This window comes from Prionailurus bengalensis, chromosome E1, assembly GCF_016509475.1.
Source record: "Prionailurus bengalensis isolate Pbe53 chromosome E1, Fcat_Pben_1.1_paternal_pri, whole genome shotgun sequence".
NCBI lineage: Eukaryota > Metazoa > Chordata > Mammalia > Carnivora > Felidae > Prionailurus > Prionailurus bengalensis.
Genome location: NC_057347.1, coordinates 20620847 through 20634018, shown reverse-complemented (window position 1 = coordinate 20634018; position 13172 = coordinate 20620847). Strand labels below are relative to the sequence as shown.

Genomic DNA, 13172 nt, shown 5'->3' with positions numbered 1-13172 from the left:
GAAAAGAAAAAGCAAGTATTATCTAAAAATGAATATATCAAAAACAAGGGGTTTTTTTCATTACAGAAAGGAAGGAAGGGGGTACAGGGAGTACAGAAAGGACTGAGTGGCTCAGTCAGCTCAGGTCATGATCTCATTGTTGGTGAGTTCGAGCCCTGCATCGGGCTCTGTGCTGACAGCTCAGAGCCCGGAGCCTGTTTCTAATCCTGTGTGTGTGTCTCTCTCTCAAAAATAAATAACATTAAAAAATGTTGGAAGGAAGGAAGGAAAAGGTAAAACAATTCAGCCAGGCGTATTCTGACCATACTTTCTGGTTAGCTACCTTTTGCGCGGCTCAAGGAAGAGAGGTTGCTCTGGAAAAGCAAACCAAGAGATGAACTCGGGAAGTCAGTCAAACCCCTGTCAGTGGCCCTCTCACAAGTTTCCTGTGTCCTGTGGAAAGCCTAAACATTTTGATGGAAGGTTTTCTGACTTCAGAGGGTCCCTGCAAACTACTGGGAGAACACTTTCTGGACACGATGCCGAGCTGGATCAGGATTCATTATGCTAGCACAGTGACCGTCACTGTGAGGGTTAGTGGCACAGATGCAGCGCCCCGGAGAAGGGGGCCTGTCCTGCCATCCAGATGGCCTTGTCACAGGACTTCATGCATCTCGCTGTACCCTAACCCTGTGCCAGCAGTGCTCCAAGTGTTGCAGTGAGCAGAGGGTCTCAGTTCTTGTAACCGTCCCGGGAGGTGGGTGCTGATGTGATCCCACCATCTCGCTGATGGGCTACGGTGGTCTCCTCAAACGTTCTCTTTTCAGGGCCTCGGTATGTCAATAAAAAGGCAAAATAAAGCATCCTATTTCAGGTGCTCTGAAAGCAGTATATAAGTCAGGAAGTGCCTAGAGCTACCTATATGGAGACTGTATAATCACATTAATAATTCAGATGTCAAGAAATTCAAATTTGGGATGCCTTCTTTGGACCCTTCCACTCCTAAAATTGGATTAGGTATCCCTTGTCTAAGCTTCCATAGTATCCTTTCTGTCTTTGTTATTGCCTTAAATCTTTTCTGAAACAGTATGGTGGGGGTGTGCCCACCTATGTACACGCACACACACACACATGCGAACAAGAAAGAGAATAGGAGCAACAGGGAAATGACAGATTTTTTAAATGTGTACTTAACTTATTCTGAGAGAGAGAGAGAGAGAACACAGGAGGGGCAGAGAGGGAGAGAGAGAATCCCAAGCAGGCTCTGCGCTGTCAGCACAGGAGTCCTATGTAGGGCTCGAACTCACAAACCGTGAGATCATGACCTGAGCCAAAATCAAGAGTCGGATGCTTAACCGACTGAGCCACCCAGGCGCCCCTTAAAAATATGTAATTTTTAAACCTCTGTCACTGTGCTTACTACATGGCATTGTCTGCGTCTGGAAGTCTTTGGTACAATAATACTATATGCCTTATTCTTTGTAACTCAGATGTTCATAAACGCACACAATCAGTAACTAGCAGAATCAGGTTTCAAGCCTAGGGCTCCAGGGCTGTGTGACTCTGATGCTCATAATCTTTCTAACAAACAGTCCCTGCCCACTTCAAGAACGTGCAGTCTAACAAAGGGGATTAAATGAATTGATTCCATCACACAGAGGCCATGATTTTGCCAGAAGCAGCAGCAGCAACAAAATGCCTTCACCCTTGGGAGAGATTCTCATTTAACTGGGGAGAGTGAACTGAACATATCGGAAGTTGGCAGTAAGCTGATGGTCATTGCATAAGTTTCCTCCATCAGGGAAGAAAAGGGTCAAAGTTTTGTGTACTTTGAAAATAAAACTGCCTTATAATCTGTCCTTTCGAAATGGGCCAGCATCGTTGGTTTAAAAAGCCACACCCAGAACACAAACTATAGCTGGAAGTATAAGTTGCTGCAGCCTCTTTGGAGAATGATTTGGCAAAAATTCACAAATTTAAATCGTGCGTATCCTTTGATGCGGCAACTTTAGTTCTAAAAGCGTGTTCTACAGGTGTATATACACATATGCACAAAGACATAGATGCCGTTGTATTTATAGTTGCATTGTCCGTGATAAAAAAGGTGAGTAACCAACTAAAAGTCCAGTAGGGACTAATTAAATATACTATTGTGTGTTCACTCATGAAATGAAATACTATGTAGGCATAAAAAATGAGGCTTTTCCCTATTTATATGAAACTATTGCCAAGATTCATTATTTCAGTTGGAGAAAAAATGTCATTCATGTATAAGACTATCTGTATGGATATGTATGTATTTGAATAACCTATTTCTATTTTAAATTTTTTTTAATGAAATTTATTGACAAATTGGTTTCCATACAACACCCAGTGCTCATCCCAAAAGGTGTCCTCCTCAATACCCATCACCCACCCTCTCCTCCCTCCCACCCCCCATCAACCCTCAGTTTGTTCTCAGTTTTTAAGTCTCTTATGCTTTGGCTCTCTCCCATTCTAACCTCTTTTTTTTTTTTTTTTCCTTCCCCTCCCCCATGGGTTCCTGTTAAGTTTCTCAGGATCCACATAAGAGTGAAACCATATGGTATCTGTCTTTCTCTGTATGGGTTATTTCACTTAGCATCACACTTTCCAGTTCCATCCACGTTGCTACAAAAGGCCATATTTCATTTTTTCTCATTGCCACGTAATATTCCATTGTGTATATAAACCACAATTTCTTTATCCATTCATCAGTTGATGGACATAAATTTTTTTTAATGTTTATTTATTTTTGAGAGACAGAGACAGCATGAGCGGGGGAGGGGCAGAGAGAGAGAGAGAGAGAGAGAGAGAGAGAGAGAGAGAGAGAGACCCAGAATATGAAGCAGGCTCCAGGCTCCGAGCTGTCAGCACAGAGCCCGACGCGGGGCTCGAACTCATGAACCGTGAGATCGTGACCTGAGCTGAAGTCGGTCTCTCAACTGACTGAGCCACCCAGGTGCCCCTCAATAACCTATTTCTAGAAGACTTTACAGAAAACCAGCAGCAGTAGCTGCCTCTAGCCAGGGAGGTTGTGACAAAGACGAGAAACGCTTTTCACTATCTAATCATTTATATTTGTTGGATCTTTTACTAAGAGTCTATATTGCTTGTGCAAAAGCAATAAATAAAAATCTAAACCTCTATGAAGAAGCTTGGGTTGTTTACTAGCAATTTTAAATTTGTATATAATTTCACATTTATAGAAAAATGCAAGAATTATAAGAACCTTCCTATGAGAATGCCTGGTATTTAGTTGTTGGGTCTCTTTAATTTCTTATAATATAAATAGTATTTAGCCTTTCTGGGTTTTTTTTTTTTTGATATCCAAAAGTTGTATTTAATATTTTTAAAATGTCAACAAATTATAGATTCATAAAAGATAAAGCTGTACAGATTTTAAAAGTATAGATGATTTTCTTTAATTCTATTCAGTATTAAGTGAACAGAGTATATTAATGTTGGTTATCTCATATTGATTAGAATCTCTAATGTATAGCCTTATATACCTTTGATTAATTAAAAATAAAGTAGCTAACAAAAGAAGTAAATATACTTTCTTTAAAAAAGATTTTCAAACAACTTCCTGTCCTGGAGTATCTCCTTTTTTTTTTTTTTTTTAATTTATTTATTGTTTAATTTACATCCAAGTTAGCATATAGTGCAACACTGATTTCCTTAATGCCCCTTAGCCATTTAGCCCATCCCCCCTCCCAAAACCCCCTTTAGCAACCCTCTGTTCTCTATATTTAAGAGTCTCTTATGGGGGCGCCTGGGTGGCGCAGTCGGTTAAGTGTCCGACTTCAGCCAGGTCACGATCTCGCGGTCCGTGAGTTCGAGCCCCGCGTCAGGCTCTGGGCTGATGGCTCGGAGCCTGGAGCCTGTTTCCGATTCTGTGTCTCCCTCTCTCTCTGCCCCTCCCCCGTTCATGCTCTGTCTCTCTCTGTCCCAAAAATAAATAAACGTTGAAAGAAAAAAGTCTCTTATGTTTTGTCCCCCTCCCTCTTTTTATATTATTTTTGCTTCCCTCCCCTTATATTTATCTGTTCTGTATCTTAAATTCCTCATATGAGTGATGTCATATGACATTTGTCTTTCTCTGACTAATTTCGCTTAGCGTAACACCCTCCCATTCTATCCTCGTAGTTGCAAATGGAAATATTTGGTTCTTTTGGATTGCTGAGTAATACTCCATTGTATATGTATACCACATCTTCTTTATCCATTCATCCATCGATGGACAGTTGGGCTCTTTCCATACTTTGTCTCTTGTTGATAGTTTTGCTATAAGCATTGGGGTACATGCCCCTTTGAAACAGTACACCTGTATCCTTTGGGTAAATACCCAGTAGTGCAGTTGCTGGGTCACAGGGTAGTTCTATTTTTTAATTTTTTGAGGAACCTCCATAATGTTTTTCAGAGTGTCAGCCTTTCTGTTGTTGTTGCTGTTGTTTTTACTGTGAACTTTCCCAGTTATTTCGTAGAATGTCCTTCAATTTAGGTTTATCTTCTGTTTCCTCCTGGTTAGATTCAGGTTAAATGTTTTTGGCAGACACCACAAAAGTGATTGTTGTGTCCTCACCACATCATATCAGGAGGCACAGTATTTGTGTTCTAAGCCCTGTGGCTACAGGAAAAGAAGCTTTAGGTCCTTTTGTAGCACTTGAGCTGGGAATTTGAATCCCTGAGCCATTCTTTTCATTCATCACTTTGTCCAGTGACATTAAGAGTTAACCAGCCAACCTCATATATTTGTTAGTTTTCCAGAAATCTTTGCAAATATACTCACAATCACCCAGCTTCTTGTTTCTTATAAGAGGTTGATTAAGAGTATTCATTGCAGATATGTTTTTTATTGCCAGATCACACCATGGACTATCACTGTTCTTTTTGCTACTGGAAATAGAGTCATTAGTGGCCTTAAATCTGATCAGAGAGCCATTTCCTGAAACTCCAGAAACAACTCAGAGAACACTTTCTTAAAATTCCGTCCCTCTAGAACCACTTTCAATACAAAATCCACATAAGTCTGACTGCTCCAGAGAAACAGTACCAATAGGATATGTGTGTGTGTGTGTGTGTGTGTGTGTGTGTGTGTGTTTATAAACACACATATAGAGAGATTTTTGGCTCACACAGTTACGGAGGCTGAGAAGTCCAAACTCCTCAGTCAGTAAGCTAGAATTTTAGGAGAGCTGATGGTGTTAGTTCTAGTCTGAGTCCAAGTGTGAGGGCAGGAGAAGACCTGTGCCCCAGCTCAGAGACCATCAGGCTGAGAGACAAAGCATTGTTTCTTACTCACCCTTCTGTTCCTATCAGGTCTTGGCTGGAGTGGATGAGGCCCACCCAGTTGGGTAGGGCACTCTGCTTTGCTCAGTCCCACTGATTCTAATGTTTCTCTCATCCAGAAGCACCCTCACAGCACACCCAGAATAATGTTTGACCAAATTCTGGGCACCTCCTGGCCCAGGCAAGTTGACACATAAAATTAACCATCACGGGCACATATGTCAATTTGTGTCAATAGAGGTGATATTAACTTTGAGCACCTGGTCAAAGTTAATGAAGTCAAAGTTAATGGCCACTTAATGCTTACAGGGTTTCTCTCCTGTAAAAGTTATCGTCTTTACCTTTGTAATTATTAAGTAATTTGCAGAAGATACTTTGCGGCTGTGTAACTATCCTGTTCCTCATCACACTCTCAGCTACTGGTTTTAGCATGCACTGATAATTCTCTAACTCACCGTCATTCCTTTTGTATTTCTTGTCATTCCACCATAAGGAAGAGCTTTTACTTCTCCAATTCACTTCTATTTTACATCAGTACAGACTCCTAGATTCTTATTTTATTTGGGGGATTATAATGTCACTGACATTACTTATTTTAGTGCTCATGGTTCCGGATTTGGCCAGTGGGAGCCTTTTACGCTGATTCCTGTTTCTTTTGCTATGTCCCTGTCATTCTTTGAGTACTTCCCTACATTCTGGCTCAACAAGACATTTCAGACTCATCTTGTACTTCCCCTGCCCCAGCTCCAGAATTAGCTTTTCTCTAAGGATCCCTGGGTTCTTTCAGTTAAGAAGAATAGTGTACAAGCCAACATCTGAGTGTCCTTGCTTCTGAGCTCCCTCAGAGGGCAGAGCTAGGAAATGTGTGCTCACGTCCACATCTCTCTCTCTCCCTCTCCCTTCCCTTCAAGCCGCTGCACCCCACCAGTTTGAACTGATACCTCCAGTTCCAAGTGAGTCCTGCATACGTTGCAGCTTCCTTCCCTAACAGTGAAAAACATGTCCCAGAGGGTGAGTCAGAGTAGATACTATTTTAATTATATTTTCCTGGAATATAAATTACTGTTTGTATCCAGAGTACATGAAATTGCCCATGTGAAAGGAAAGGTTATTTTCAGTTGAGCATAAGGATGTGGCCCATTAAAAACTAGGTGATATCCTGCTGTATTTAATCTCCCCTCCTCCCACTTTTGAAAGTCATAAGGAAATAAGAGAAGTGAAACTAAGTACATAAATTTAAAAAAAAAGTAATGATGGTAGGCGATTTAAAGTCTTCCATACTTGACGGCCTAAATTTTCTCTATAAATAGGATGCAAACCATTTGCTAAGAAAATGGAGGCGGGCTAAGGGGACTCATTCATTCCTTCCTTTATTTTTTGATTCATCGAATATTTACCCATCCCCTGTAAGTTCCAGCACTGTATTGCATGCTGAAGATAAAGCCATGAACAGGGTAAATATGGACCGTATTCCTCTGGAGACAGAAAGTAAACCAACAAGAAGCTACTTGTGGTAACTACCATAGAGGAAACAAGTGTGAGATGATGGTGGATAGGGGCAGTTTAGATGGGGAAGGATCTTGTTTTATTCTTGGCCAGAGCAGTCATCAGGAGTGGCTGACGTGAGATAAGCCAATATCGGGATGTCAAATTGGCTTGACATTAAGACTTCCCATTGAAAAGATTTAAGGATAGGAATGAAAAATTAGATTTATATTTTGTGGAGAATGGTTTAAGAGGGAGTCCCGCCAGTGAAGGTGATACCTGTGATGGGGAAGACACCTGTGACTCCATACTCTTGCTGACATTGTTCACTGTCAAAATTCCTCATGTGTAGGTGGAGAATTGTACCCTGTTGTTGGTTTGATTTGCATTTCTTTAAACATGAAGTGAAACTGAGACACTTTCATAGAATTTATTTTGGTATAACTAGTCGTATTAGTTTCCTAGAGTTGCTATAACAAAATACCACAAACAAAATTGCACAAATGGGGTGGCTTAAAAATAAGGTCAGACATTTCTTGTCTCACAGTTCTGAAGACTAAAAGTCCAACATCAAGGTGTCAGCAGGGCCAGGGTCAGTCTGGAACTGGCGGGGGAGAAATCCTTCCTTGCTTCTGCCTAGCTTCCCACGGTGACGTTGGCTCGCAGCTGCGCTTGTCACCTCTGTCATCGCGTGGTGTCCTCCCCATCTGTCTCAGTCTTCCCATGGCATTTTCCTCTTCTCATAACCCAGTCGTGTTGGATTAGGGCCCACTCTAATGACCTCATCTTGATTACATCTGCAAAAACCCTGTTTCTAAATAAGGTCACTTTCACGGGTACCAGGGATTAGTACTTCAGCATATCTTTTGTGGGGGAGAGCACAATTCAAGGCATCACACTGATGATCTGTGGATTTTGTTTTTCCAGGTGGCTGACCTGTTTTCTGACACACTCTGTCGACATACGTTCTTGGTGTAATTGTTTGCCATTTTGAAATGTCACCATTATCACACCAAAGTCTTCAGAGACCCAGTCACGTGATCTCCATTATCTCCCTCTTCTATACTGCTTTCTACTTGAACTTTGTTTTTCCACTTCATTTTGCTTGCTTTTCTTCTTGTCTGTATGTTCAGCAGTATCCGTTCCCATCTAATATCTTTATATATATATATGTATATTTTATTTTGAGAGAGAGCACATGAGCAGGGGAGGGGCACATGGAGAGGGAGACAGAGAATCCCAAGCACACTCCCTGCTGTCAACACGGATCCCACGGACCAGGAGATCGTGACCTGAGCTGACCAACTTAACCAGCTGAGCCACCCAGGCGCCCCTCATTCTGATGTCTTTTAATGTGGTCTTCATTTCTGTGGGGTTTTCTCCTCTTCTGTTGTTTCCCTGAGCTCTTTGGTTTCTCATCTCCTGTTTCAAAAAAAATGGTTTTAAACATTTTTTCTCTATTTTTTTAAAAAGGTTTATTTTGCAAGAGAGAGAGAGGGAGATCATGCAAATTGAGGAGGAACAGAGGGAGAGAGAGAGAGAGAGAGAGAGAGAGAGAGAGAGAGAGAGAACCCCAAGCAGGCTCCTCACCGCCAGCGCTGTGCCCCATGTGGGTCTCCATCTCACAAACTGTGAGATCACCACCTGAGCTGAAATCAAGAGTTGGAGGCTCAACCAACAGAGCCCCCCAGGCACCCCTGGTCTCTCTATTTTTAAGTGGTGTTTTCTTTGTTCTCTTGGTTTTTAGAGGGCTATATTTTCTTTATGTGTTTTGCTTCCATGCAGAAATATTTTTCCAAAGTTTTTCTCCTTTATGACATACCTATTTTTCATGGGTATTCTTGATCTGCCTTTTGTCCTATCAGTTTCTTTGCCTAGTTTTTTCTTATCATGTCTTATCCTGGGCCCCATTCTGGGTCACTTTTGATTATTACCATCTTTGAGTAAATGTGGTTGGATTATTTAGTTATTGGATTAGTTATTGAAAGAGAGTATGTGGAGTGACCAGTAGATAGCTGAGTTTGGGATCATTATTATTTTTTTTTAATCTTTTAAATTTATTTTTGAGAGAGACAGAGTGTGCATTAGCAGGGGAGAGGCAGAGAGAGAGGCAGGGAGAGAATCCCAAGCAGGCTCCTCACTGTCAGTGCAGAGCCCTCTGCGGGGCTCCCACCCACAAACTGTGAGATCATGACCTGAGCCAAAATCAAGAGTCGGACGCTTAACCGACTGAGCCACCATGCTGAGTTATTTCTCACTTTGACTGAAATGGCAAGAAGTTTGCCTGACTCGCAGGCAAGCCCTGTGAGCATGCCATGAGACATCTGGGAGGTAAGGTGGCACCTGTTTTCACTGCTCAATATCACCTGCTGCAGAGAATTGTACCTGCTTTTTCTCATTTGTCTCACCACACGGACAGTGTAATGCATTACAATTGCATTGTAATTGATTGCAGTGTAATTGCAACAATGTAATGTCTACTCATTTCTTCATTCAGTCCCATCTTGCAACTAACTATTCAGAAGTGCCAAATGGGACTCCTTTTGTCCCACAGCCACCAGCACCCTGAGACTCTGCCATTCTCAGAGAAGATGGTTGGTTTGTCCCCTGGAGAACCGCAGCCTCCTGTGGGGGGTGCTCTGCTCTGGAGCCTGCACACGCACAGGTGCCTGCTCCCTCTCGGCAGCCTCCCACCCCCGCGTCTACTTTTCACGGCACCTTGCAACTGTTCTTCCTAGGTCATGTTTCAGAGTTGAGGCTAGGTGTTTGTCCCCTAGTAGGTAGTTTTCTGGTTTCATTTCATTTTGTTTTGCTTTTGAAGGAGTGGGAACCTGTTGAGATGGGGGGAGGAAGAGACTGGGTGAGGACAAGGTATTGTAGGCAGAATGAACCTGTGGGCAAACCATGAGGTCGTGGTGTCCTTGGGGACTGTAAGTATCTCATTAATGTAACAGCAGGCTGAGACGGAAAGAGGGGATCGGGAGGTGTTGACGGTGGATGTGTGGTGGGCAGTTAGGAGAGTCAAGTGAAGAGGAATTTGGAGGCCACAGCACAAAAGGGCTTGCGTGCCTCGCGTGCCTCGCTCTGAGCTTAGTATATTTCTCTTTCGGTTCCTCATTGAAAGGGGTGTTGTGATCATCTTTGCCAACGTGGTACCTGCCTTCATTACCTTACCTATCATTTGTTAGTATTTATTTGCAACACTTCCCTGCACTTTGTTCATCTTTTAATTCCCAGAGTCAGGCCCAGTGTCTGGCACAGAGTAGATATTGAATTAATATTTGAAGAGTGCATTATAAAAGTTTGTCACACAAGCTTCACACACATAGAGATGCCTTCCTTGGTCTCTTATAAGAGGTGGCTTCACCCTGTTTGTCGCTGAAGATCGTGACACTAGTTCCTCATGGAGGCACACCAACCAGGTGACTACATTACCTTAGTGCTAACTTCATACGCAAGGCTTTCCCAAGCAAATTGGAATCTTGGGTTGGTGTTACTATGTACACTGGCACCATCTAGTGGTGATTTTAAGCCTTAACCAAACTGAAAGTTTCATGTGTGGTAACCAACCTGAGAGTTTCAAGTAAGTTTTTAACATTTTATAAATTACCGAGGCATTGTATTTAATACCATAATTCGTTGACCTTTTGCCACTCTCTTCACGATAATATTTGTGCATTTGATGCTATTATGCACATAGTTTATTGTGTTTTACAAACATGATGTCTAGAAGCTTTGATAAGCAAAATATTCTATTTGGAATAAAATGGAATTTACTGATAAGGCAGACCTGGAATCTTAGAACAGCATTCTAATCTCGTATGTTATTTGCTGTGTCTTATTTCACAGAGTTCCACACCTGTGAGGTAATCTCTTTTTCCCAACATCTTCCTCCTCCTCCTCCTCCCCCTCCTCCTCCCCCCCTCCTTCCCCTTCCCCTCCCCCTCCCCCTCCTTCCCCTCCTCCTCCTCCTCCTTCCCCTCCTCCTCCTCCTCCCCCTCCTCCTTCCCCTCCCCCTCCCCCTCCTCCTTCCCCTCCCCCTCCTCCCCCTCCTCCTCCTTCCCCTCCCCCTCCCCCTCCTCCCCCCTCCTCCTTCCCCTCCTTCTCCTCCTCCTCCTCCCCCTCCCCCTCCCCCTCCTCCCCCCCCTCCTCCCCCTCCTTCTCCTCCTCCTCCTCCCCCTCCCCCTCCCCCTCCTCCCCCCTCCTCCTTCCCCTCCTCCTCCTCCTCCCCCTCCTCCTCCTCCCCCTCCTTCCCCTCCTCCTCCCCCTCCTCCTCCTCCCCCTCCCCCTCCTCTTCCTCCCCCTCCTCCTTCCCCTCCTCCTCCTCCTCCCCACCCCCCTCCTCCCCCTCCTCCCCCTCCTCCTCCCCCTCTCCCTCCTCCTCCCCCTCTCCCTCCTCCTCCCCCTCTCCCTCCTCCTCCCCCTCTCCCTCCTCCTCCCCCTCCTCCTTCCCCTCCTCCTCCTCTCCCTCCTCCTCCCCCTCCTCCTCCCCCTCCTCCTCCCCCTCCTCCTTCCCCTCCTCCTCCTCCTTCCCCTCCTTCTCCTCCTCCTCCTCCTTCCCTTCCTTCTCCTCCTCCTCCTTCTTCTCCTCCTCCTCCTCCTCCCCCCTCCCCCTCCCCCTTCTTCTTCTTCTTCCTGTTTACACAGTGTTTCTAAAACTAAAGAATCATGTCCTTTTAATTCTCATCCTTGAAGACAGCTGTTGAGAATGTCCTGCAAATTTTCAGGTTAAGCCAGAAAGGCTTGGGTAGTGAACCTTAGCCTTTCATTACTTTTGGGGGGTGTTTGAACATGAGTTATGTGGACATTTTGCTTGTGGCTTGTTGTTCGTTGATTAACAACTGAGGCAGGGAATCAGATTACGATTATTGAATTGATTCTTCACATGTAGGGATTATTGTGATTTAAGTAGAAACGTTAATAAAATAAAAGCATTTATTAAAAATATTTTTCATGCAGAGTGTAATTGGAAGCACAGATTAATTGCCCACCCCACCCCCTTTTTTAAGTACTTACTCAATGCCAGGGTGAGAGTGCGGTGCAATTGTCTGTTTTACAAGTGAAACACGTGGAGGTGAAGTGGTTTTACAAGGTCGCACAGCTATCGTATTTGCAGTGTGAGCATTCAGACCCAGATGTAAAGGACTCCAAAGTCTGTGCTTCTAACTACCATGTAAACTTGGCATCCAACAGTTAGGCTTCCCAGGAAAACCACAGTAGAAAAATGCACAGAAATCTTAAAGTGGTGATTAATAGCTTTTATTTAAATATATATTAGCTATTTAATAAAATCTTGGTTTTAATCTACTGTTGATTATCAGCATCTGTTTGTTTCCACTCCTAATTATAGCCAACAGCCTTCATTCCATTGTGAAGGAAGTTTAAGGTCCTTGCCCTTGTGGTCCCAAAGAATTAGTTATTTCCCTGCTGCTCTGGTCCTGAGCAAGAGTTCTTAGAGATGTGGTCGTTGTCCGGGAACCAGCATTTAGCCCGTCTTGGTGCTCCCTTCCTTCTTGGATGGGAGCTCTGTGTCCTTCCTGTGCCTCTCAGCAGGTGGAGTGTGTTACCAACAACTTGTGTAGAAATGTCCATTTGGGTGTTGGCCTAGCTCTGGTTCATGTGTGTTTATATGTGTGAGTAATGTATAAACCGTGACTATATATGGGTTTTCTAAGTTTTATATTTAAATGTTTTCTTGGTAAATATAGATACACGATTTTGTGCAGTTGAGTCATACTGTATATGCCAGGGGTTTTCTTTTTCCCCTTTGTTCCTAAAGCTTCCTTCCATCCACCCACACAGCCTCCCTCCTCATCACCCTGTTATATGTAGAAAAGGTATGTGAAACAGAACACGTAGTCTTCCATATTTTTCCATGCTCGTGTAATCACTTATCAAATATATCTATGCACGGTGATACATACAAATCACATAATGGGCAGCATTCCAGAATTTTATGGTAAAAAGGTGGGATCCTGTTAGAAATACTTTATAAAAAAAATACACATACCTTTCAACCAGCTGTCTCACAGAAATAAAAGCACTGAGTTGTAAGATTATGTGTCAGGAGTATTTCCTACAGTATTATTCGTAATAGCAGGAAGGAAGGGGAATGATTGACTAAAGAATGATAATCTACACCATGGAATTTTAGGCCATCATTTAAAACAATGAATTTGAGGGGCACCTGGGTGGCTTAGTCAGTTGGGCATCCGACTTCGGCTCAGGTCATGATCTCACGTTTCGTGGGTTCGAGCCCCGCATCGGGCTCTGTGCTGACAGCTCAGAGCCTGGATGCTGCTTCGGATTCTGTGTCTCCCTCTCTCTCTGCCCCTCCCTTGCTTGCACTCTGTCTCTTTCTCTCTCAAAAATAAATAAACATTAAAAAAATTTTTTTT

The 13172-nt window shown here is 43.3% G+C and overlaps 1 protein-coding gene across 2 annotated transcripts in view; it reads left to right on the top strand.

The window, feature by feature from the left end:
- MYO1D (myosin ID) overlaps positions 1-13172 on the top strand; it is a 361516-nt gene that overhangs the window by 81050 nt on the left and 267294 nt on the right. The window lies entirely within an intron of this gene.